Source organism: Fukomys damarensis, unplaced genomic scaffold (assembly GCF_012274545.1).
Source record: "Fukomys damarensis isolate Sample0158 unplaced genomic scaffold, DMR_v1.0_HiC HiC_scaffold_19, whole genome shotgun sequence".
NCBI lineage: Eukaryota > Metazoa > Chordata > Mammalia > Rodentia > Bathyergidae > Fukomys > Fukomys damarensis.
Window position 1 is genome coordinate 17,130,643 of NW_022900931.1, and position 20,232 is coordinate 17,150,874.

At 36.9% G+C, this 20,232-nt stretch overlaps 1 protein-coding gene across 1 annotated transcript in view; it reads left to right on the forward strand.

Annotated features, from left to right (window-relative positions):
* Pde3a (phosphodiesterase 3A) overlaps nt 1-20,232 on the forward strand; it is a 291,025-nt gene that overhangs the window by 160,663 nt on the left and 110,130 nt on the right.

Here is a 20,232-nt window from a genome sequence, read left to right on the forward strand (position 1 = left end):
GTCTTTTTTTTTTTTTTTTTTTTTTTGTACCAGGGATCGAACTTGGGTTCTTGTGCTTGCAAGGCAGGCGCTGGAACCACTAACCTAAATCCCTGGCCCTGAGATGGGTGTTTTATCTTCTCATCCATATTCACATTATACTTTCAGTGCAAGATGCTGACTAACACCAGCCTTCACACTAATGTGTAATTAAAAAAAGAGAAGTCCAAGTACTTGGCACCCACTGCCGACCTTTGGATGTGTTTTCTGACTCAGGCTGCCATTGAGATTTAAATTGCTTGTTTAAAGGGGGAAAAGAGTAAAATCCTCTTTTCCTCCTTTGGAGCATCAGTCCTCTATCTCCTTTTGTTGGATTCTCTAATTTATTAGGCTTTGATTTTCTTTGGTTAATGGTACATTGACACAGTTGTAGCCTCGTGTGAAAATGCAGCTGAGATCATGAGTATTTTATGGCATTAATCATCGAATGTGAAATGGGGAGAAGCTCGTATCCCAGTGAAAGAGTTGTCTTGAATTGCTTAGGCCTTTCCCAACAAGGGAGTAAGATGTAACTTTAATAAAAAATGTTATTTGAATTCCACGTTTACATCTCACAGGGGTCTTCACCTTCCTTCCAATGATCAAGCTGCTGCCGTATTGTGACTCTTGGCTTTTAAAAACGTGAATATTTCATATAATGTATACTTTGAAGTGTCTGGTGCTTCCTTTTGCATTTAAAATATTTTGAGTTATTTAGTGTCATGTTCAAGGTGCTGTATGATCTTGACCCCATTCTATACAAAATTCTCTCTTTCCCTCTTGATTTCGTACAGGGACCTTCACACCCACCTCTAGCATCACAGCCTGTCTTAAACTCTGCCTTCTCTGACGCCCTTATCTCTCAGGGCATAAGCTGTTATTTTTATTGATTTGATTTAATAGCACTATGGTTTTTTAAAATTAAGTTTATTGGTACCTTAGGTATACAATATGATGACATTCATCACTGGGAATTTGTACCTTTACATGATGTACCTTGGTTCTTCTTTTTTCCCCATTCCCCTGCCCTCCCTTAAATCCCTCCACCTTTCCCTATTTCCAAAGACTTTGTTTCCATTTTTTCCTTTTCTCATATTTTTTCCTCTCCCCTACCCCTCCTACTTCCCCTATCCCTTTAGACTTTTTTTCCTATTTCACGTTATCAGCTATTCATTTTGATCCTTATTTGCACTTTCAGTTTCTTACACCAGAGAAACTATTTGGTATTTACACATGTGTGTCCTATTTATTTCAGTTAAAAGGATGGCCTCATTGTGTATCCATTTAGCTATAAATATCTCTAGTTGCTCATTCTTTATGGCTGAGTAGTATTCCATTTTACAGAAAAACCACATATTCTTTAACCAGTCTCCAGTTGATGGGCACTTGGGCTGTTTTCAAGTTTAGCTACAAACTGATAGCACTATGTTTTAATATGTGAGGGAATAAAATTTAGAAGTTAAGAGGTAGTATCTCAAATGCAGACCCTGCTGTATACATTCTGCCTATGGCAGATTCCGTAAAGAGCTCTCTGTGTCACTATCCATCATTTATGAAAGAGAGGAAATATATTGCTCTATAGGGTTACTGTGATGATTTAAAAAATAATGCCTAGAAAGTATTTAGTGCATGCCAACTACTTCATAGACTGAGGCACAGATATTAGAAGTTTGAGACCAGCCTGGGGAGATGAAAAGGACTGAGGATGTAGCTGATGTCCAGTACATAAACAAAGAAAGGGAAGAAGGGAGGGTGGGGAAAAAGAAAGAAAGAATTTAGTGCATGCCTGGTGTATAGTAATACTCAACTATATACAGGAAAAATATTTTGTGTGCTTACATTTTATTTTGATTTGCTTATATATCTTTTTCCACTGGACACTCCTAGACTTCTGTCTTCATTATATAAGTAGCATCTTGACATATGTGGTTTGGTTTATATGCTTACTAGTGCTATCTATCTATCTATCTATCTATCTATGAATGAAAAGTCCCGTATTGGTCAAAACACTATTTGGAGAACTGTAAGACTATTAAAGTAAGTTTTAAATACCCACATCATTGCTGAAATCAACACTCAAATATTTTGAGAAGGGCCTTGCTCACAGGGAAAAAGAAAACGAAAGCTACCGTGGGAGCCATAGTTTAAGATAACAAATCCAGAAATGTTAGATGCAGCATCTTCTCTGTGGAGAATTATTTCTGGAGCCAATTCAGAAGTAAAAATAATGTAAGCACTTAGCAAAACTTCCTTTAGTTCAGACTCGGCAAGTGGAACTATTTTAAGTGCAAGACTTCCTAAGTAATTTCAAAGCAGGTACTAATAGGAATAATGATCACCATGCATATATACCTTTCGTTTCTATTAATAAGCCGTGCCTATGTGCAGTATTCACTAGAACTAAAGTATCTTACACTGAGAGAAATTAATGATGCTTCTCTCCTTTACAATATCGCCCACAGCACTTTTCAATTTTAAATAAGAGATGAATGCAATGTTTATTAGTTTCTCTTATGAAGCTCCTGTAGTGTGAGGTGTGCGTGTGTGTGTTAGAGGTATCACTGCAATGAAATGTAAACCATAAAATTTACCCATTGCAGCTAACAATTGGATGGTTTTTGGTGCTTTCAGAGTTGCACCGCCATCATCGCCAACTCTAGTACATGTCCATCACCCCAGGGACAAACGTAGCACTCGTGGGCTGTCACTTCCAACTGCAGTCTACCGCTAATCCTGTGGTCTGTGTGTATAGATTTGTCTGTTCTGGACCTTTCTTATCATAGAAGTCAAACTAGTTGTGTTCTTTTTGACTGGCTTCTTGCACTTGGCAGACGGTTTGCAGGTTCATCTATACCATAGTGAGTATCCGTACTTTCCTTCATAACGCTCCACTTTGTGGATAGGCTGCATTGTGTTTATCCATTGGTTACTTCGCAGATGTTTGAATTGTCTATATTTTGGGCTAATATTCTCCATAGATATTCATGTTCAAGTTTTTGTGGCTATGTTTTCATTTCTCTTGGGCATATGCTTAGAAGTGAAATTGCTGGATCCTACGGTAATTCCGTGATCAACATTTGGACAAGCTGCCAAATGCTTTGCCAAAGTGGCCGCACCTCTTTGGATTTCTACTAGGTAATGAGGCGAGTATCTGTTTCTTTACAGTCTCGCTAGCAGTTGTTATTTTCTCTCTGTGTGTTTAGAGAAAAGTTATTAGCGCTATCTTAGTGAATATACAGTAGTGTCTCCCTGGGCTTTTGACTTGCATTTCTTCAGTTGCTAATAATGCTGAACATATATTCATGTGTTTGTTGTTATCTTTAGAGAAATACAAGTATGCAGTCCTTCGCCTAATTTTACGTGGAGTGTTTTCTTTTTATTGTTGAAGTTGAGAGCTGTATATTCTGTGTACCCCGGATCCCAGCCCACCCAGTCTCCTCCCCTTCCCCTCCCCTCCCTTTCTGCCTCTCTCCCTCTCCTCTTCCTCCTCCCTCTATTCCTTCCTTCCATCCATCTTTCCATTCGTTCGTTCTTATACTGGGGATCGAACCTAGGCCATGCACACTCAGCTATGTCCTCAGCCTGTATTTTTTTTATTTTTATAGACAGGTTCTCGATAAGTTGCCCAGGCTGGGCTCAAACTTGCGATCCTCCTGCCTCAGCCTCCCAGAGTGCTCAGCTTAAAGTTGTGTACCACCACACCAGGCAGTCTTCACTGTTTTTTATTATTAAGTTTATTGGTACATTTTAGGTATACAATACAGTTGCATTCATCATTGTGACCTTGAACCTTTACATGATTTATCTTGGTTCTTATTTTTCCCCATTCCCCAGCCCTCCCTTCACCCCCTCCACCCTACCTGTTTACAAAGACAGTTTCCATGTTTTTCCTTTTCAAATATTTTTTCTTTTCCCTTTTTACATTTCCCCTACCCCTCCTACTTCCTTTACTCTTTTAGGCCTTTTCTTCCTATTACACAATATCAATTATACAGTTTGATCCTTATTTATAGTTTCAGTTTTTTCATACCAGAGAAACTATTAGCATTTATACATATGTGTCTTATTAATTTCATTTAAGAGTATGGTCTCAATGTGCATCCATTTAGCTACAAATAACTCTAGTTTCTCATTTTTTATGGCTGAGTAGTACTCCATCTTGTAGAAAAACCACATCTTCTTCATCCATTTTCCACTTGATGGGCAATTGGGCTGTTTTTAAATTTTAGCTACTAGAAACTGTGCTGCTATAAACATGGGTGAGCATATATCACTGTGGTATGATTCTTTTGATTCTTTTAATTCTTTTGGGAAGATACCTAGCAGGAGAATAGCTGGGTCAAATGGGATTTCTAATTGTAGTTGTTTGAGGTATCTCCATATTGATTTCCACAGTGGTTGCACCAGTCTGCACTCCCACCAAGAATGAAGAAGGGTTCCTTTCTCCCCACAACCCTGCCAGCATCTGTTATTGGTTGATTTCTTCATAGCAACCATTCTTTCTGGGGTGAGGTGGAATCTCAGTGTTGTTTTCCTCTGCATCTCTCAAATGACCAGTGATGTTGAACTTTTTTTCATATGATTACTTGCTGCTTTTACTTCTTTGTCTGAGAAATGTCTGTTCATTTCAGATGCCCATTTTTGAATTGGGTCTTTATATTGGGGGAGGTCTGAGTTTTTTGAATTCTTTATATATTCTAGCTCGCAGACCTTTATCTGAGGAACAGCTGGTAAAAATTTTTTTCCCACATTGTGGGTTGTCTCTTAGCACTGCTGGTGATTTATGTGGTAGTACAGAAACTTTTTTTGGTACTGGGGATTGAACTTGGGACCTTCCACTTGCAAGGCAGGTGGCAGAACCACTAAGCTAAATCCCCAGTCTCAGAAGTTTTTTAGAAAGATGAGATACCAATTGTTGATTCTTTGTAGTAGTTCCCATGCTACTAAAGATTAGTTCATAAAGTCTTTTCCTATGCCAATATCTTCAAGGGTTCTGCCTAACATGTTGCAGCAAGTTTAGTATTTGTTCTAATTTTATGTCTTTAATCCACTTGGATTTTAGTTTAGTGCATGGTGAAAGATACAGGTGTAGTTTTAATCTTTGACAGTTGAAATCCAGTTTTTCCAATACCATTTATTGAAGAGGCTGTCTTCCCTCCAGTGAGAATGGTTGGCTCCTTTGTCAAAGATGAGGTAGCTGAGTATGTCAGGAATGGTTTCTGCATCTTCTAATCTGTTCCACTGATCAGATATCTGATACCCCCTGCCATGTCTCTGTTAACCAGAATTGCTTTTGCTGTTCTAGCTTTCTTTTGATTCCAAATGAATTTTTGGATTTTTTTTCTCTAGTTCTATTAAATATATGGTTGGGATTTCAATAGGGATTACACTGAATCTGTATAGCAGTTTTGGAAGTATGGTCATTTTCACTGTATCAATTCTTCCTACCCAGGAACAAGGGATGTCTTTTCCATTTTCTTATATCCTCCTCAATCTCTTTCTGTCAGAGAGTTGTAGTTCTCAATGTAGAGGTCTTTTGTTTCCTTTGTTAGATTGATTTCTAGATATTTCATTTTTTTTATGCTGTTGTGAAAGGGATTGTTTCCCTAACTTCACTCTCAGTGAGTCTGTTATTTGTGTACAAGAAGGTTATTGATTTTTTACATTTACCTTGTATCCAGCTACTTTACTCAATCTGTCAATTAACTCTAGAAGTCTTTTGGCAGAGTTTTTTGGTTCTTCTATGTAGAGAATCATATCATCAGCAAATAGTGACAGTCTAACTTTTTCCTTTCCTATCTTTATTGCTTTTATTTCTTTCTCTTCTCTAATTGTGGTAGCTAATGTTTCCAAAACTATATTGAACAGGATTGGTGATAGTGGATAACCTTGTCTTGTTCTTGATTTTAACGTGAAGGTTTTCAGTTTTTAACCATTTAGTATGATGTTGGCTGTTGGTTTTTCATAGATAGCATTTATCAAGTTGAGATAAAGACCATCAATTCTAATTTTCTAGAGGGTTTTTATTGTGAATGGGTTTTGAATTTTGTCAAATGCTTTTTCTGCATCTATAGAGATGATCATACGGCTTTTGTCCTTGACTCTGTTAACAAAGTGTATTATATTTATTGATTTACATATGTTGAACCATTCTGGCATCCATGGGATAAATCTGACTTGGTCAGAATATATGATCTTCTTGATCATCTTCTGTATTCTGTTTGCCAGTGTCTTATTGAGAATTTTTGCATCTAGTTCTCTTTGTTGGTTGGGTCTTTCCTTGGTTTTGGAATCAAAGTAACACTTGTTTCCAGGAATGAATTTGGAAGTATTGCTTCTCTTTTCAATTTCATTGAAATTTTAAAGTGTAGTGGCAGTAGTTCTTCTCTAAATGTCTTGTAGAATTCAGCAGTTCTAAACTCTATTTCTCCATAAAACAATCTTAGTACCAGGTTCAGTGAAGTATACTTAAGAAATATTTTATTCTGTTTTCTGAACTAGTTTTACCTGGTTCACAGCAATGTGTATATTTGCCCTTTAGAGAAAAAGGAATGATACACATTTTTAAAAATTTTAGATTCAGATACATGACAATAGAGAAGACTAAAATATACACAAGTTGTTTCTATGATGCTTCTTCTATTCAATCTGTCTCTTTTACGAGGTTGAATTTTATATGTGTTGTACACACAATGAGAATCAAACCAATCATATAAATCGCATGTCTTTGTTCCAGCCTGGAGATAGAACACCATGCTTTGGCGTGACCCCAAAGTCAATTACTCTATGCAATTCTGGTTCTTATCCATCTCCAGGCTTTTTCCAATAAGTATTTGTTACCTGTCATTACTGCTACTGATCCATGAGAAATTGTGTGTGTGTTTGCATTTGTGTATATCAGCTCAAACAGAACTCAAGGATGGCATGTTGTGGCTTCAAGATGTTTGGGGGACAGACACTTAGCTCTGCCTTATGGTTTTGTTGTGTTAGATGATCATTGCTTCATCTCCAGAATCCTGGATGGCTTCCAGGCAGAGAGAGTGAGAAGACAGAAAGGCAAAAGAGACAGCTCATCTAGATTTACCCCCTTTTAAAAAGTTTCCTTGGAAGCGTCACACAATAACATCTTCTTCTTGTCTTACTGGTCAGGGCTGGGTCCCAGAACCTCCAGGTCTAAATGAAGTTGAGGTTAGGAAATGTACTTTCATAGCTGACATGTTGCCATCCCTGTGTAAACTAAGGTTGTGTGTATAGAGAACAGCAAGAAGATGTTTGTGGGAAGGACAACCAGCAGAGTTTTTCACTAAGCCAAGAGATGGGAAGTAGGGAAATCTGCATATGAGTACAAGGCACAGTTTCTTTATTGTTACTTCTGTTTGCATCCCTGAGCTTGTAACACTTCAGAGCTACATTTTCATGGAGAAGTGCTGCAGCATTTTAAAAGTAAAATTATAGGCTTGTTCTTTATTATAATTATTACAATTTCTCAAGCCTACAGATATGACAAGATGATTTCTATAGCAAGGGAATTCTAGAAAGAATGAAATTACACAACAGTAGAGATTTTTAAAATCAGCTTTTCAAAAATTTAAATTTCAAACTATTTGACTTCTCTGATAATTTTTTTTCTCCTGGACAGACCAGTCATTTTTTAGACAGGTGTGTGTTGAGTCATTTTAACTTGTGGCAGTAGCAATGCATACTGAAGTGAAGACAAATGAGACTTTCTATGTTAAAACCCATTTTCTAAGTGGAAGACCGATGGAAAAAAGTAATGAAGTAAATGAACAAGGTCATTTCATACTACAGTAAGGGTAGGAAACAGGATGGTTAGGGCTGAAGAGTAGTAGGGGGACGTGAAGTTTAGACAGGACTCTCATCTACTCCCTAGTCCTACAACTTGGTAACTACAAAGCACGGTACAAGGAAGTGTTCAGTTTCTTTCTGTTGGTATTGAATAAATGACTAATTGGATGGAGAGATGGATGATTAGTCAGTCATGGAATGCGTCTCTGAGGTGGTGTTATTTGAGGCAGGCGGTGGAACTACTGAGCTACATCCTGGGCCCTGAGGAGGTGTTATTTAAAATGAAACAAGCACAATGAGAAAGAGCCAGCAGTGTTCAGAAATGGGAAATTTCATTCCAGGCACATGATAAACAGCATTCAGTCCTAGGTGATAGCGGTGAGTTCAAACTTAATTCTAAAGTAAGTGAAAAGCCTTTAAACAGTCTTGTGTTGATTATCTCATCTGGGCTTCATAAGAATTACATAAAGTAGATAATCTTATTGTCACCTCTGTTTTGTAAGTGAATAAACTGAACCTAGAAAGTAACTTAGCCAGATTCAAAGCTGGATGAAATTGGGATTTGATTACAAGAAATTCAACTCCAGAATCTAGATTTAAACACTATGCAGTTTTTTAAAAGATCCAACACATATGCTGTGAGATGTACAGTAACTTGCAGAACAGGACCTGGATTGTTAAATCAGAAAGGCTGGAAATAATTGAATAGACTCAATTTTTAAAACAGTTTCAAGAGTGGCTCAGGAAGGAAATAAATAGCATCACCTCTCAGAGCGGCCTCTTGCCGCCTTTATCTTCCAATAACAAAATTGTCTTTGGTAAATTGTGAACTGGATTGTTTTAAACAGTCTAGTTTTTTTATTGTAATGAACTCTTTGAATATGCGAAATTGCAAAAATTAATTTAGTTAGGGTAATATCTTAAAGGAGAACTGTTATGAATCTGAGCAGTCTAGTTTTACTATTCATTTAAATTTGTGACTATAGCTTGCATAATTTACTCATTTGAAAATCTTTATTGACATAGTTTAACAGAATTATCAATCTTGAGCATTTGGGACATACACTGTAGCCAGAAATAACATGGGAATAGTGATTCTCCTGTGACAACATCCAAATGAATGAATAAATGAATGAATGAAGACTAACAGGAAAATTACCCTAAAACTCCTGTAAACTGACAATAGACTTAATTTTTCAAATGTGCACTTGTGATATTTATCATTTACTTGCCTGGATGCTGAACAATGAAGCCAGGGCCTCCTTCCTGCTTGCCAAATTCTCTATCACTGATATATATCTTCTGCTCCAATTGCTTTTAAATTCTACAATTCTAATTCTTACATAGCTCAACAAAGTTTGAGAAATGGAAGAATTTCCTGTGTGTATTTCAGTGAAGAATGTGGACTGTGATGCAGCAATATTGTATTTTGTTTGCTGTTTCCCACCTCCACCCCATATTTAGAATGTAGTTGATGGAGAAATGTGTTTTGTGAGGAAACACTTAATACTCCTGATCAAGGAAGCCAAGAAAATGTGTTCCGTGGACTTTTAAAATTGTATACTATATTTAAGATTTCACTCTTCTGAAAATAATTTAGTTTTCAATTTAGATGAATATTCAGATAAGTTAAGAATTCTATCCACTGTATTTTATTGATTCAAACTGACAAGATCAGTGGTAAGTCAGTATATCAGTAAGACTCTTATTTATCCAGAATAATACTTTTGTTTACTTCTTGTTTGTTTATGGTACTGGGGTTTGAACCCAGGGCCTGCCTACCACTGGGCTATACCTGCAGCCCTTTTTATTTTTTGAGACAGAGTTGCCTAGGTTGGCCTTGAACTTGTGATCATCCTGGCTTAATCTCCTGAATCACTGGGATTATAGCTGTACAAAAAACATGATGGATTCTTGCTTGGTCTAAAAGAATGTCTTACTCAGTGGGAAAAATGTTTTGCCAGCTATTCCTCAGAGGACTAATGCCTAGAATTCATAAAGAATTCAAAAAATTAGACTCCCCCAAATAAAAGACTCAGTCAAAAAATGGGCAACTGAAATGAACAGACACTTCTCAGAAGAAGTATATATATATGCACACATACATACACACACATTAAAAATGTCCAACATCTCTACCCATTAGAGAAACTCATTGAAATAATACTTGAGAATCTGTCTTATCTCAGAAAGAATTCCGTCATCAGGAAGTCAAGTAATAACAAATGTTGTCAAGGCTGTGGGGGAAAAGGAAAATTCTACTTTATTGGTGGGAATATAAGCTAGTGTAACCACGGAGATCAGTGTGGAGAGACATTCTATTCGATCCAACTCTTCCCTTTCAAGGTCTCTTTCTGAAAGAGTTAAAGACATCATATCACACTGATACATGCATACCCATGCAGCACAATTGATAATAGCCAAATCTCGGAAGTGACCTACATGTACATCAACAGATGAATGAAAAATGTGACACTTATCCAGAAGAGTAGTACTCTGCTATAAAAAAAAATGATAAATGTAAATCACTTGTAGGAAAATGAATGCGCCTTGAGACCATGATGTTAAGTGGAATAAATCAGACACACAGCCCTAAATATGCATTGTTTGTCTTATAAGAGAAACCCACAATATAAATAAAAACAAAATAAAAGTTATTAGGTTATAAATAAATCTTTTACAAAGTGGAAAGCGACCAAGAGATGGTAGGGAGGGGAAGATAAAAAAGGAATTAAGATGAGTTGTATGTGTACCACCTCATAAAAAAATAGACCTCCAGGTCTTTTAACAAATGATTTCCAGCAACATTTTATTAAAAAGTTGAACAGAAAATGCATGTGCCTTTGTAAAATATGCTTATTGTAGGGAATGGAACTAAAATCATTTTGGCAGTGCCAAATTCAGGGAAAAAAGAATAAAGCCAAGAGCCTTCTTACTGCACTGGCGTATATTGTTCTCTGGGACTTAGTCTATCCTTTTGTAACCCCCTCACCACACCCAACGTAAAGCTGTATGGGAAAGAGGCAGTGGGCGTGGAAAATGTGTGGAATTTGGACTCTTTGCAGAAGCTTTTTAGGCACTAATGAAAAATGTAGCTAAGCATGGACTGAAAGAAGACTTAAAAATTTTGGCAAAACACATTTTTGGAGAAAAAGACGACTTTCATATTAAGAGGAAATTGTATAAAAATGAATTTAATATTTTATTTCAATCATAATACTTAAAAGTGAGTTCGGTATTTTAAGTCAGTAATCCCCAACGGTGTCTCCAGGGAGCAATTTCGTAGATGGTAGGAAGCGGAGCAAGGTGGGCGCATGGAGGGCAGGATTAAATTCTTAAAAGGAGAGAGCATTAGACCCAGGCATACACAGTTCACGGTAAGGGCAGGATTCGTGCTCCTATGAGAATCCGTGCCAAGCTGATCTGAAAGAAGGCAAAGCAAAGACAGTAATGCCAGTGATTGACTGTAAAGACAGACGGCACGTCGCATCCTCAGCTCACTTCCCGCCGTGCAGCTCAGTACCGGATGGCCACCATACGGGCTCCAGTCAGTGGCCCAGTTCTTGGGGACCTCTGCTCTATGTCCCATGAATTATTGAGGTTTACTTTTCAAAGTATCACAGTATTTCTTGGAGACCGTTTCCAAAACAGGATAGTTCAAGTAGAGGATTTTCCTCTGATTTAATTTTGTTGCTGGAACAGCTTGAAAACTATGTAGTTATATATTTATATGGTTATGTATGGTTTTATAGGTAGACATACATAAATTACCTAGATGAGTGAATATATGAAGTGTGATAAAAATATGTGGTAAATGTTAAAATTAATTATCATAGTAAAAGACACCCTGCTGTTATTCCTCAGAGTGCTCTCTCTCACTTCAGGAGCATTTGCCTCACTGTTCTTGCTGCTCTCTGAAGCAGTTCTGCACGTCCTCTCTTGTGAGTGTCTTCAGTTGTGCTGTTGTGGCTGCCTCAATATCACGCCTAGAGTCAAACAGTTTACTTTGCACGGTCCTTTTGACTTTGAGGAAGAGTCAGAAGTTGCATGGTGTCAGATTTTATTTATGTACAGTATATTCAAACAATGTAAACTATGTGGGGATCAAGTAGTTTTGCCATTTTCCAGCACAACATTTATTTTAACGTCGCAGTTGAAGTAGTTGTATGTTATTTACACCAAATACACTGACATATCAGAATATTTGCTAAAGAAAAAGAAAAAAAAATTATCCAAATATAAGAACTCATATCTGTTGAGTTAAAACTTTTGCCCCCAATGGGGCCACATTTGGATTTCATTATTTTTTCTAGGATTTCTATTTTTTTCCTATGAAAAGAGGTTAATTTTATAGATGAGTCTTGTAAAATTGCCCCCATGAGTTTGACTGCGTTTTAATAATTTTCAGGGGAAAATAACCTTGAATGAGTCCTTTCATGAGACATTTCAAAATGGAAGAAACACACAGGGGAACAGAAATATTAGCAGATACAGCCTAAAACCAATAAGTGAAGAGCTAGAAATAATATATGAAGCCTTTATTGTTTTAATATTTCCTATTTTGTTACTCAATTGGTAAAAGTAATATAAGAGGTTGTTTGATGCAAAAAATTTTTTATCGAGTTTATTGGTACTTTTTAGGTATACAGTACAGTTACATTCATCATTGGGATCTTGCACTTTGCATGACAAATCTTGGTTCTCATTTTTCCCCATCCCCCTGCCTTTCCCTCACCCCCTCGACTCTCCTCTATTTACAAAGACTTTGTTTCTGCTTTTTCCTTTTCTCCTATTTTTTTTCTTTTCCCTTCTTTCCTTTCCCCTCCCCTTCCCACTTCCCCTACACCTTTAGCCCTTTTCTTCCTATTCCACATTATCAGTTATACCATTAGGATCTTATTTACCCTTTTAGTTTTTCACACCAGAGAAACTATTTGGTATTTACACACATGTATGTCTTATTTTGTAAAATACAAATTTATAGTCATAGTCAATAGCACTCAGGTTGAAGTCTCAACTGAAGTCAAGCTCATCTCATTAGTAACTGAAAGACCTATTGCCTCTTAATATTTCACAAGAAAGCTGCATTTTTATTTTGTTTTGTCTGCTCAAATCTTTTCCTCTTTCCTCTTTTTTTTTTCTTTCTTTTCTTTTTTTTGGTACCAGGGACTGAACTCAGGACCTTGTGCTTGCAAGGCAGGCAGCAGAACCATTGAGCTAAATCCCCAGCCCTGTCTGCTCAAATCTAAAGAGCTTCGAAATTGTGATTATGTTAGAAACATTTGCAAGGGATTGGGGTGGTTTGCATATTTTGTTTTGTTTGCAGGTGTTTTTAAGCCTATCCACCTGCACTGGAAATTTGATGGTATTTGCAAGGAAGAGATGATACGCTGGAAGGTGTCGGGTATTTCCATGTTAATAAGACACAGTTTTTGTCCAGCTGATCTTTAACCACATTTCTTAGTTTGGACTGTAAGCATTTTCTACCTTTACTACACCATTCCATGCCTCCCATCACCAGGGGGCCCCAGTAATGTTAAATATGGATTTTCCAATTGTTATACAGAAAATCAGTATGACTCTGAGGTGGTGGATTCTACAGACTCCATGGTCACGCACATGTGGAAGACGTTACTCTGAGTAATAATGCGTGTAGTTTTGCTTTAATTATACATTTGATCAAATTTTGCAATTGGTGTGGCTGAGGGATGGATTTTCTCAGTGTAGTTTAACAGAAAGTAACCACATACATAGTGTATGTGGCGTATTATCTGAGCTATACTTCTCTCGAAGAATTAAAATGCAGTAAGTAGCATTATGTAGTGATTCAAAAAGTTAAAAACATGACAGAGGCAGATTTGAATCAGTTTACCTACAGAGCTTACGTGCTTAACCGCCTTCCTCTACTTCATTAGTGATTCAGAAAGCACCTCGGATCCTATGTGCCTCTGGGTTGGGGGTTCCAACATTTTTATGCTTATGTAGATCAGCTCAATTTATGTACCTGATACGTATGTGTTGAAGAAATGCGTGCATAGATAATGAATGAATGAGTGGGTGAACACAGGCACGAATGGAACTAACAAGATGCAGTAACTGAGTCAGTGTTGTGGCTGAACATCTGATATGAATTTTACTGTATACTTGGAGGTAATTCCATGAGTAGGGTTTTAAAGAATTAGCAATTTATAATATTTATAAAGGATTTTATAGGAAATTAAATCTTTCTCATAGTTTTAAGGAAAGTGCAGACTAGAGAGTTGGAAAGTGGATTTGGGAAAAAATAAATCCATCACATTAACTACTACCGTAAGTCCTATGAAGAAAAATGAAATCCAGTGTCCTTTTCTTTTTCCTTACCAATGGAGTCCAGTGCCAAACACCTGATACATAGTTTGGACTTAGTTATTATTTACTGTTGAAAGTCACATAGAAAGAAAAAGCAAACTGTATGATTTGCAACCATCTGACACAGATTCTAATCCATGTTAAACCACTGGATGGTTTTTTATTAGTATTTCGCCTCCCTTAATTATTTTCCACATTTATAAAATGGGGATCATATTATTTCTATGGATTAATTTTAATAATGAAAGACATAGAGTACATGAAAAGTATTTAGAAAACTATGAAATATATTGCTCAAAATGTGTTTTCAGGGAAAACTGTTATCTTTCTTTAATCAGAGAAGTTCTTTGGCCAAACATATCTGGAAATGTTTAAATTCAGTTATTTCCTTTAGGGCTTCCCCAGACATTAACATATTACATTATGTAGACTTTCATAAGCTTATTTTACTTTATCACCATTTCTTCCTGAGAATACCTCACATGAAAATTATTTGACTACTTTTGAGACTGATGTGATTGTATTTTTAGTAATAAAACCAAATGAAAATTAGCAGTAAAAGTTACAAACATTCCATGGAATCAAGATGGAAATTATGTACTAAGTGAAAATAATGGAAGCTTTGTGAGATTAATGGTAACACATAAGATTAATGTATTGATTGTCACTGTGATTCCAGAATGGAAATAGAATTATGAAACTATTCTAGATATTCTGGGAATATCATTATCATCCTTACAGAGAACATATCATAGATAGGATGAGATTTCAAACACTGGAATATCTGGATTTCCCCCCATCAGAAGTCTTCTCATTCCTGTGTTTAGGAAATTTAGACTGGCTGCTAGGTTGGAATGCTAAGGCAGGATCAGGGATTTAGCATCTGCCAAGAGAATGGAATTCAGGTAGCAGTCACCAACTGTGAATGGAAAAAGTATCTGCTAAGTTCAGTTGTTCTGCAGGATATTTTCAGTCCCTAAATGCTTTCTAAGCAGGGTTAATTCTAAAGAATCATTGTTTCCTGGTAATTTGTCTGAAGATTTAACATGAGTATTTAGCAAGCTAAATTCTCCTGGGAACCATAAGAGAGAGATGTAGATCTTGGGAAAGATCCCAAAGGCAAGAAAGGCTAGAACCCGAGGTAACTTGAAAAACACTCACTTCCTTTGTCCTACCCAGCAGTAAAGGGCCAAAGGGGACATCTGCCCTGCCAAGAAGGAAAGCTTTGTGAAGTTCTCAGAGGTAGCCAATGAATACTTTCAGGTCTTCACTGTATTCTCTAGAATGTAAAAATGTTCTCTGTCCCCCATAAAAGCTTCAATAAAATCAGCATGGCTAGATAATGCCTTGTAAAGTGGGATTGAGCAGGGCAGGGTATGAAAAGTTGGGGTGTGGTAGCTACAAAGTGGATGTTTATGAGACGGTGACTCCTAGATATATCTGGTTAACCTAAAGTGGACTGACATAGTCTACTCATTTGCAAATTAGCGTGGAGAATACATTTTTTCAGCACTTTTTGTGTTAGGTTTTTTTAAGACCCCAAACAGCGCAGAACCCTGGATGGCCAAGCAACAATGTGGGAGGGCTTCAGTGATGATAGTAACTTTTCTGGTCTGAGCCTCTGACTCAAAGCAGATTTCTGTTGTCCCTTTTCTGGAGAGTACATGTAGTCTTGACTTTCATGCTCCCTTGGCAACTGGAGGTGGAGGGAAAGAACACCAAGGGATAAGAGCAACATCCTAAAAGCACTAGTCAAGGGGTGGGTTGGCCTCGACACTCAGTCCCACATCTTCCCAGTCTAAGAGACTGCCCTCTGGTACAGCGTGGGGGCAGATGGAACAAGTAGGGCAGGCCCTTCTGCAGACAGGGAATTCTTGAGGAAGGGAAACATAACTATAAAAAATTTAAGAAAGAAAAGTATGTGCTAAGGGGAGCATCAAAACAAGGCTAAGGAAGAATTTTTAATTTTTTATCTGTGCTGGAAACTTCATGTCCACTAAATATCGAGTCAGAACACAACCCCTTCTCTTAGCATTTTATAATCTCTTCAAACCCTCTCTTATGCATTTATAATCTTTTTCAGTACTGGGGACTGAACTCAGGGACTTGCACAGGGTAGGCAAGCCATCAACCACTGAGCTACATCCCTATGACTCTTGAAAAGCAATACACACATAAAGGGACAATAAAATTGTGCCACATACTATGCCTATTGTAAAATTGCCCTTGTGAAACGTGTAAATTCACAGTCTGTAAATTCCTCTTGTATTAAATAGAATCAAGTAAGAGTTTGGGGCGAGGAGAGATCCCTGGTCCCTTGATATTTCTCTAGAGCATATTGTTTGGAACCGATGATTAACTTTTGGATTAATTTCATACAGTACCAAGTAAATGCCAACTACACAGTGACGACTGCAAAGATCTGCCCCCTCTTCAAGTTGGTGCTTAAAGACATTGTGCTGCTGTTCAAAAGTACCACGCTTGCTCCTGCCTCAGCCCCTTTGCCTCTGCTGCTGCTTCTGTCCAGCTTCCTCTTTCCCCACATCTGCGTGTCTGGCTTGTTCACTTTATCCAGTTCAGGGGTGAATTAGCACTTTCTCAAGAAGGACTTCCCCGACTTACTTATATAAATGTAGCTCTGCTCCCAGGCCTTACCTGCTGTTACCCACTGTTCGCCATGCTTTCGCTGCACTCTGAGTTTCTCCATCACTGTATTATCACTCGGTAGACTAAATGCTTGTGTACGTGTCCTCTGTATTCCTCCACTAGAGTATCAGAGGGAACGGATTCAAGGTGCATCTTGCATTCTTCGTCTGTGTGTAAGTTGTGCCTGGAGTAGTGCTTTGCACATAATAGGTAGACAGTAAATATTTTTAAATGAACAGAGAATAAGTGAGCTGCATGATATTCTTGTTTAACTTTTATGTTTTCAAAAATGTTTTTACTTTTTAAACAAGAGAAAATATTGTTTTCCATTGAAAGTAATGCTGAAGTTAGAAGTGGTGACTTTTACTCTGCATTGTTACCATTTTTTCGTATCTAAAACCTGTCACCCCTTGAAGTACCTGCAGAAATACTTTCTTCCTTCTCATCTAAGCTCCGCAGACGTTCAGGAAGAGAGATGACGAATTTTTCTCCCAAGAAGCCCCGAAAAACGGCACTCATTTTTGTATTAGCAAACAGTTGGACAAAGTAGTACATGGAAGAACATATAAACATTAAACAAAAATATTTTACCTACAGAAATATACTTTCAACCGTCTTCATTTCTCATGCTATTATTAAAAATGTCTCTGCTTGGAGAGAGCCTTTGTGTTTCCATGCTGACTTTTTTGCTGCTCCTGTGAACTTTTAGATTCTGTGTTTGGCTGCACTTTTGTTTTTCTTGGAACTCCGTGCCTTGCAGCATACTGTTAGTTGAAGGACTGTGATGTAGAAATTTATTATTAAAAGTTAAAGAGAGAGAGAGAAGAATTTATTCCATAAGGATGAAAAAGACTTAGTGTCAAGAAGCTAGGATTTTCAGAGTGCTTTATATAACAGATTGTGTTTCTTTTCAAAGCAGCATAAGTTATTTGCCAGGAGTAAAATTAAGGGTCTTTATTTTGCCTATCTGCGTTCATGAGAGAGCTGAAGGATACGGAAGGAGGAAGGATATGTTTTTAGGAGCTTTCTTCCTCAGATGGAAAGATTTGGCTTCTCATGTATAGGACATAACCTTGGTGACCTGTATCCCCAGACCTTCTGGCAAGATGCATACTAAAATGTCGTTCCCAGCCGAGGATTTAGCTCAGTGGTTCCACCTCCTGCCTCATAAGTGCAAGGCCCTGAATTCTATCCCGGGTACATGCACACACACACACACACACACACAATTGGCCCCAAATGTCATTCCCATAGGAGTAATCACAGTTAAATAGATAAGATTTTTTTAAACAGATGATGAGACATTTTTCTTCCTGTATAAAACAGTTGTACACTGTGATCAGCTATGTTTTCATTTTCTGTATCTTTATTCATTTTTCCAGTGTTAATCTCTCTCTGTATTTTATTTCTAGCATCCTTATATACCCAATCTTAAAATCGTAAGTGTTTTTCTTACAAAAGGAATATCATGGCATACATAGTAAACTTTCTAACTCTTTTCCCAAAATTGCTTAGGTATCATGCTGTTATTCATTTATGTTGAAGTTTTAGTTCACATGGATTAAATTGCAAAAGGAAAAAAAATCCACAGATTCTACTTCTGTTTCTCATTATCCGTTCTCCATTAATGTCTTTTATCTAACTCCATGATCTAGTCAAAAGGCTATGTCGGTCATCTGCAGTTTAACACTAATCCTATGTCTTTGACTGAAAAGATGTTTTCACTTTTGCATTGATATAACTTCTGTGTGCACTTAGTCCTGAAACTTCTTGACTTCATTGTGCGTGCTGGCTTTACTGCTCATTGTAATTGACTAGTATTTTTCATGTGCTGTAGTTACTAATCAAATAGTGCAGATAGGGGATCATCTGTGCAGCATGTTGTAAAACAGTCCTGTGGTTCTCCTTTCACGAGAATACCTACATTGACCAAATGCTCAGTTTCAACAGTCTACAATATAAAGTCATTTTATCTCATTATGGATGGGAATAACTCTCTCTTGTAAGTAACACTTTTGTTATATTTCCTGTCAGAAGTCAGATTTAGACAGTATTTTTTTGCTTGTTACTTGTTTGTTTATTTTGTGGTTGTGGGCATCAAACCCAGGGGTGTTCTACCAACAAGCCACATCTGAAGCCCAGTTTTATTTTTTAATAATTTTGAGATAGGGTCTCTTTAACTTGTCAAGTTTCCTGGGCTGTGCTAGATCTTAGGATCATCTTGCCTCTTAGGATCCTCTTGCCTCAGCCTCCTGGAGGTGGTGTGTGTGTGTGTGTGTGTGTGTGTGTGTGTGTGTGTGTGACCACACTCAGCTATAAATGAACATCTGTAAGATATTTAGTGATAAGTGCACAGAGTGTATTACATGCTTTTCTTTATCTAGTTCTAGTTCTGGAAAAATATTGTCTTCTTAACCATGTCCTCATCAAATGCTTCCTCTTAGATTAAAATATTGTGGATTACAGTTTATGTTGTGAAATGTACTTACCTCATTATACTATGATAAGCATACACCGTATCCTTTACCAACGTATTCTGATCCTGATGGTTCAAATTCATTAGTAAGGTTAGTAGTAATCATACTCAACTATTATCTTCTTTCTAGAAGATTCTGATAAGTCATTTCACTAGCAGTGTAGTGCTTAACTTTATTATTGCTTTAAAGTTTCCCCAGACAACCATCTAGTTTTTAATATTAGATATTCACAGGTCTCAATAATCCAATTGATGCAAATGTGTCAAAAATTGTTTTGATAGTGCTTGTGAACAGATAACTAAAAGTATTTGACTTTTTCCAAGTGATTCTTATTATGTGTATTTAAAGTGTAAAAGATGATACTGGAGTAAAATGTGGTGGAATAATTACTGCAGTGAAGTAAATGAACACAGCCATTTTCTCAGTTACCTTTCTTTGTTTTTTATTGTTGTAGTAAGAGTATGTAACATTTATTCTCTTAACAAGTTTTCAGTGTGCGTTAAAATATTTTATCACTCTCATGCTGTGTATTAGATCCTTGGACTTACTTACCTGATGTGACTGATTATTATGTTATTTCACATCGTTTGTTTTTGCTTGCTATTTCATACTTTAAAAATTCTCCAAGCTTTCAAATGGAATTATGTGGAAATTATAAATTTGTTTTGATAAAACTGAACTTAGTCATTTTATAGAATTCAATGTTTTTAACAAGTAGCATTGTGTTCACTGATAGAGGTTTTCTATTTATATATATGATTGTCAAACGTGTCTTGATATGTTCAAAGTATATTATCTTTTTCTTGCTTATTATATGTGCTAAGTCATTGCATACATAAAGCATATATATGCATATATGTGTGTGTGTGCGCGCACGCGAGTGTGTGTGTGTGTATATATATATATATATATATATATATATATATATACATATATA